Genomic DNA, 6,000 nt, shown 5'->3' with positions numbered 1-6,000 from the left:
TTAGAATACCTTTTGGTGACTTGAGGGTTAAAAGCCCTTCAAATAATTTTGTTGCTCTGTTTTTGAGAATTTTGAATATTAGCATCCAGAGGTACAGAGTGAGGGAACCAGGTGAAAGACATCCAGAAATTTGGGCACGTGGAAATACATATTTAGGGGTCTCAGCCCCTTTAATTCTGTCGCTCTTCTGATGTTCGCCTCACTTGTTCCTTCTTTATTTACACATCAGTTGTGAAGAAGGGATCTGAAAAAGCTCAGTAGCTTGCATCTTAAAACATGCTGTTTGGGTTTTTCTTCTACTCTAGCCAGTGCGTGCCTGGAAATTTGTAGAAATTTAGTATGGGAGCAGTGACCAGAAATTCTTGTCTTTCCACTGCCTCCTCAATTCCTTTCTTTTTCTTTTGTTTTATTTTTTACTGGGGCATGCAGAAATACTTGATGTTGAGGAATCTGGTACTTCAGCAGCTTGTCGGCCTCCTGCCCCGCTTGCTTCCCCGTCAGAGCTACCACGCCGAAGAAACTGGCCACGTTTCACGACAGTAGAAGGTTAATCTACATGACCAGGGCGCATCGAGGACTTTCTCAGCGAGTTCTGAAGTTTTGGAGGCCAGCAAATGGTAGGGGAATACCAACAACACTGCAGTAGACACAAGTTTTCCATATTGCTGGGCTCAAGCCTGAACTACTTTTTTCTCTTTGTGCCCTGTGCTCTGTTTCCATATGTCTTCTCTTACGTGGGCATGAATAGCACGGGACAACCTAAGCGTGCGCTGTTGCGTATTTTATAAGACGTCGAGAGCGCTGGGCCTCGTGGCGCGAAGCTAAACCCAAGCGTGATAGATGTCCTCTGAAGGGGTATCTAGAGCCATGGGCTGGTTTTGTATCTGCTTAAAATCTTGACTTACAAATGGGTTCCTGTTATATGCTTGTCTAAAAATGAGTTGTTTTGGTTTTTTTTTAACTGCCTTTCGAGGCTATTGACTTGTCAGTACCGTCGCTAAAGCCGAATTGAATCTAGCACCTCCTGATTGTTATCAGCTGTTCTGGGTTGGCTGCCGTGCATGGCTGGTATCGACCTGGCGGGAGTAAAACTAGCAGCGCTCTCGGTTTTGGGTCAAGAGAGATATTTATCTCCTTGTCTGTGATTACCATTTTCTATAGAAGAACAGATCCGGGTCTGTGAATTCACACTGCAGTTATACATTTTATTATCAATGGTTTGTTGGGGAAATACTGAGCAAAATGCTGGATTTTGATTTGCCGTACAAATTTTGCTCAGCTTTTTCCTGGTAACGTTCCCTAGGGCTAATGGATATCGATATGTAGGATTCTGGGAGACGGGGAGGGGTGAAATTCTTTGAAAGCCTAGGTCTTCATCATCTGTCAGAGCTATATGATGATTCAGGTATTGTTGGTGTATATTTTTTGCTTGTGTATAGTATTTGCTTTTGCAGTGACTTAATAAGCACGTAGATTATCTGGCTTATGAACCTATCAGAAAGGGAGGAGAGACATGCATGTGATGAATAAGCATCAGTATTGGTTCACCCTTTGCCATGACATTTCTTCAGACATCCCAGCTACGACGTCGTCCCGTGGCTCGGTCTGCTCGACTTCAGCAGCGACCGGTGCAGCCCACTGGCAGACGCGGGCAAGCGGCAGCGGTGAAACCAACCGCGGGTGCTCGCCCCGACGCCGTTGAGCAACGCGAACGAGAAAAGGCTCTTTCCTTTCAGTTTGGATATGGAAATTATTGGAGATGGGCAGAATTTAACATAGGGAGAGAAGTCACGTGTTTGTCCTGTCTTCTCTAAATCCTCACCGCCGACGGGACAGTAGCAGTAACAGTACAAAATAAAGGCAGTGCTCGGGCAGCTTTGCGGTGTGCCTTTATACACCGCGTAAAGCCATCAGATGCTCTCAATGGTAAACAAATCAGAGCGGGGGGAAAAAAAAGGAAATGCTACCTGGAGGAGGCTGAGATAAGAGTTTCAAGACACCGTGGTGAATTCTGTATTGCTTATTTCTTGTTTGTTTGTATTCAGGGAGCAAGGTGGTAAAACAAGACAGAATAATCTGAATAATTGTTATGAATAGAAGAACACGCAGCAGAGAGATATAACGAGAGATAGATGGTACATTAGTGTGCGAGTTGCAAGCGTTACCTAAAGGTTATCTTCAGCTCCTGGTGCAAACAGGCAATGGAAATAGCAGGCGCGTTTTGGAAATGAGTCCTCAGGCAGGAAAAGAAATTGCGGGGGCGGGAGGGGGGACAAACTAAGATGCCAGTTTTCTGAGAGCTTTGCATGTGGACTTTGGAAATTCAGAGGACTTTCCCCGTGTGGAAGGTTTGAAAGACGGAGCGGAGATAAGGACTGAAGCTTGCTGGCTGTTAAGAGAAGATCCAGAGAGGTAATAGCGCGCTCCCTGCTGCAAGTACGCAGAGGTCGTTAGCTGAGAAGCACTGAGCTTTTGAAGACGTAACATGAAGCTCCTTTCATTGCCTTTTGGTGGAGGAACGGGCTCTCAGGTTAGACGATAATTACATTTCCAGGCTTTACTTCATCATCATGGTCGTTCGAAAGGGACTTTTAATGCACACGTAATTTCCTAATGCCGTGCGGCTAGGAGCTGAGGTTTCAAAACACTTCAGCGAAGCGGCAGTAAATCTGTGGCGGTCGGTAGTGCTGGCGCGGCGCTGCTAGCGGTGATCGCTCGCTGCGTGCCCAGTTCTCGCAGCGAGCAGCCCGCTCTGTGAGAAGCAGCGCCTGAGTCGTATAGCGTCGGGTAACCCACGGTCTGTCCTGCCCGGAAACGTGTGTACGTCGGGCAGCGAAAAAATGGCTAGGACTGAGACAGGCAGCAGCAGAGGTAGAAAATAAAAGGAAAAAACCCACAGACATAAATTGGAGTTTGACATAATGGCCATTCTTAAGTTTTTTTTTTTCCTTCCCTTTTTTCTTTTCTTCCAGCAAGAAAAACCACACTGTCGGAGTTGTGCGGTTACACCTGAGGGCAGGGCTTGGTACAAGGCCAGTGACTGAGCTGTGACTAAAAGCTGCTGAGAAAGACGAGCTTCCCCAGGGGTTGTTGGCAGCCGGTCTTGATGCTGTGGCCTGCCAAGACGACCTGCGCTTACTGGGTCGTGGTTAAACGTGCCCGTATCTTTGCGTTCCCTAGGCACTACCTTCTCCTACGGGGTTTTTGTTTTGGTTTGGTTTGGTTTTTGCTCTTGATTTTCAGTGGGGTTGGAAGTGGGTGTTCCTTGCAGTTGGCGCGCCAGCTTTGGGCAAAGCGGCCCGTTCGCCAGGGCAAGGCGTTGTGCTCGTGCCCTCCCTCTTGATGCCTATTTCTTGATGTCCTGCCGAGCAGAGCGGTGCCAGCGGGAGGTACCAAAAACCCGCTGTCGTTTCCCCTCTTGCAGAAGAGCGCTGTCATCCATGCAGTGGTTAAAACACTTGGGTGAAAGGCAGGCTCCCAGCCTTAAATCAGGCAGAAAGTTTCCCTGGTTTGCTTTAATAAATTTAGTTTTTCCTTTCCTTTTCACGCAGCGGCACAGAACAAAACTTTTCATTGGAGAGCAAATGGAGTGTCAGGTGAAATGATTTGGAGGGGGAGTTTTATTCTGCGAAGAAAAAATAAATAAGTAAATTAAGTTTGAGCCGGGCTAGTTTGTTTATTTTTTATTTTCACTCTGTATTTTTTTGGTTCAGCAGCTGAACTGAAAAAGCAATTGTTCCGATAGCCCTTGTGCTGGGGGGGAATACAGATGCAACTAGAACCATGTTGTTTTAATCTGAGCTTGTGATATAGCGATGGCACGGAAAGCTCTCTGGAGGAACACAAATATCTAAATACTACTCTAAAGAACGTGATAGAAACGTAAGTGTTTGGATATTTGTCATTTGTCTCTTGTCCATAGATTAATTGCATATAAAAACCCAGGCAGAGAATTGTACATTGTAAAATGGAAATTACGGCATTCAGTCCGGAAAAGTTAAATTAGTTTCTTTCTGTTATCTGCCTTGATTGTGATCACACGCATGGCTTGGCCCACAGAGCACCACAGTAAATTGGATATTTTGTAAGCGGTGATTTATAGCATGTTTTCAGATGGCTTATTCCCTCTGAATGTGCAACCGCAGCAACTGCGACACGGTTTGGCCGGACTTCACCAGCGGGTGCCGTCTCCGCGTGGGGAAGGGCTTGTCCCACGTCCCACAGGCGACACGCGCTGCCCCAGGGCTCTGGAGATGCGGGACCACCAGCTCCCAGCTCGGCCCTTGGCTTTCTTTGGGCAGGTCCCTCCTCTTGCCTCGTGCCTCAGGTCTCCATCTGTAAAATGGGACTCCTGCTCCCTGTCTCACGCGAGTTGTGAAATTCAGTAGCCCCTCAAGTATTATGTAAAAGTGGCCCATGCAGTGGGTACAGAGTCAGTGTGACAAGAGTTATCCCATGGTTTTTCTTGGGACTGCGGAGTGACCCCTGCTCGCGGCTTCTGCTGTGCTCTGCCCTCCCCACGGGCTGGAGAGGCCCCGGGGCTGAGCACCCTGTGCGGCGCTGCGCTTGCAAGGGTCAGTATGGGGCACCGGGGCACCACTGGAGCACTTCCGTAATTTTTTTTCCTAATTACTCAGGTTTAGTACAAAACTTTTATTATTTCCATTTTCCTATTCATTTCATTATTTGCATTTTATTATTTATTATATAAGCTTTTTCACTGCATTTACACCAGGTGTTACAGTTCTTTCTTCCTGCGTGTGCATTTAAAACAAGGAAGTTTGCTTTAGCATTTTCTCAGTTACTTTTTTTCTTGGTGCTGAGACAGTACTGGCGAGGCTAGCACCTCGCTCGCAGGTTAGGGCTGCCTCTTCGGCCAGCGCGTGTGGAGGCAGCCTCTGATGGGAATTTGTGAGCATTGCACCAGGCACTTGCGATGGTGTGTTGGAGGGGCTCTCTCCACTGAGCTGAACCCTTTGGCCCTGTCTCCGTAGCTGTTTGCAGATGATATGACACTCCTGTAACTGCTGCTAGCCTTTTTCTCAGCCTTTCGACTATCCTATAATTCAGCCTAGTTCTCGGTGATTTGTTTATAATGATTTTTGATGCAAGAATGCATTATGGTATTCCAAAAAAGAGAATAGGTGGCCTATGGGATTTTAACCTGTGTCTGTAAATTTGAGCTAAATAAACGGTTATTAGGTACTGAAATGGAGAGTTTCTGCAAAATGTGAGTTATGTGATAAGCTGTACGCAGCAAACGCAGCCAAGCTGGGATATGCACGCTATGTACTGTGTTTGGGGCCAGAAATGGGACTCGGGGCTAGGTTAAGGATGATAATTTTGAGGCAGCAACTTTGATAGGATTTTGGTGAGGAAGGAAGTGCTGAAGAGCGGCGTGTTGCGGGCAAGGGTAAAATTAGGCTGGCAATGGCACGGGGTGCCGGCTTAGGGTCAGAGTGGGAGCTGTCTGGAGTTTCCCAGGTGCAATGAGGATGGGGCTGGTGAGGGTTTCCCACCCAGGATCAGGGTTGGGCTTGTATAGATTTTCCCGATAGTTTCATAAATGCTGGTAGTTATTATAAAGAAGCAGTAATTTCAGTTGTAAAAGCCTGGTAACCTGAGGACTTATCGATGCAGCCTAGCAGCAACCGCGGAGCTGTGAGAGTCGAGAGCTATGGATGGAGATATCCCAGAGATCTCAGTCCCTTTTAGTCCATGACAACTTGATTTGAGAGGGTCTGCGATTGCACTGCAGGTGCACAGATGCTTGGCCCTCTTTTACAGGCTCTCTGTGAGCAGTTTAGAGGCTAGTCTCTTTAGGCTCACTGTATAATCCCTGGAAAGAGTGAGCATCCTCCAGAAGGGAACTTGGGGCTGGAGTCCTGATCGAGAGGCTCTGATTCATTTTCAGGATGAAGCAAATTTCTCTCTACTGACAGTGGAGGCAGCCTAAGAAAGCGTGCAAAGCCCCAGGCTGAGTGAATACTCCCCAGAATG

The 6,000-nt window shown here is 47.2% G+C and overlaps 1 long non-coding RNA gene across 1 annotated transcript in view; it reads left to right on the top strand.

Annotated features, from left to right (window-relative positions):
* Positions 1 to 499: 499 nt before the first annotated feature.
* The window catches only part of LOC138067612 (uncharacterized), a 36,707-nt gene continuing 31,206 nt past the window's right edge, over positions 500 to 6,000 (top strand). The window contains exon 1 of the long non-coding RNA XR_011141799.1: positions 500 to 617. This is a non-coding gene — a long non-coding RNA (uncharacterized lncRNA). The remainder of the gene's footprint in view (positions 618 to 6,000) is intronic.

Source organism: Struthio camelus, chromosome 6 (assembly GCF_040807025.1).
Source record: "Struthio camelus isolate bStrCam1 chromosome 6, bStrCam1.hap1, whole genome shotgun sequence".
Lineage (NCBI taxonomy): Eukaryota > Metazoa > Chordata > Aves > Struthioniformes > Struthionidae > Struthio > Struthio camelus.
This window is presented reverse-complemented; position numbering and strand designations above follow the sequence as displayed.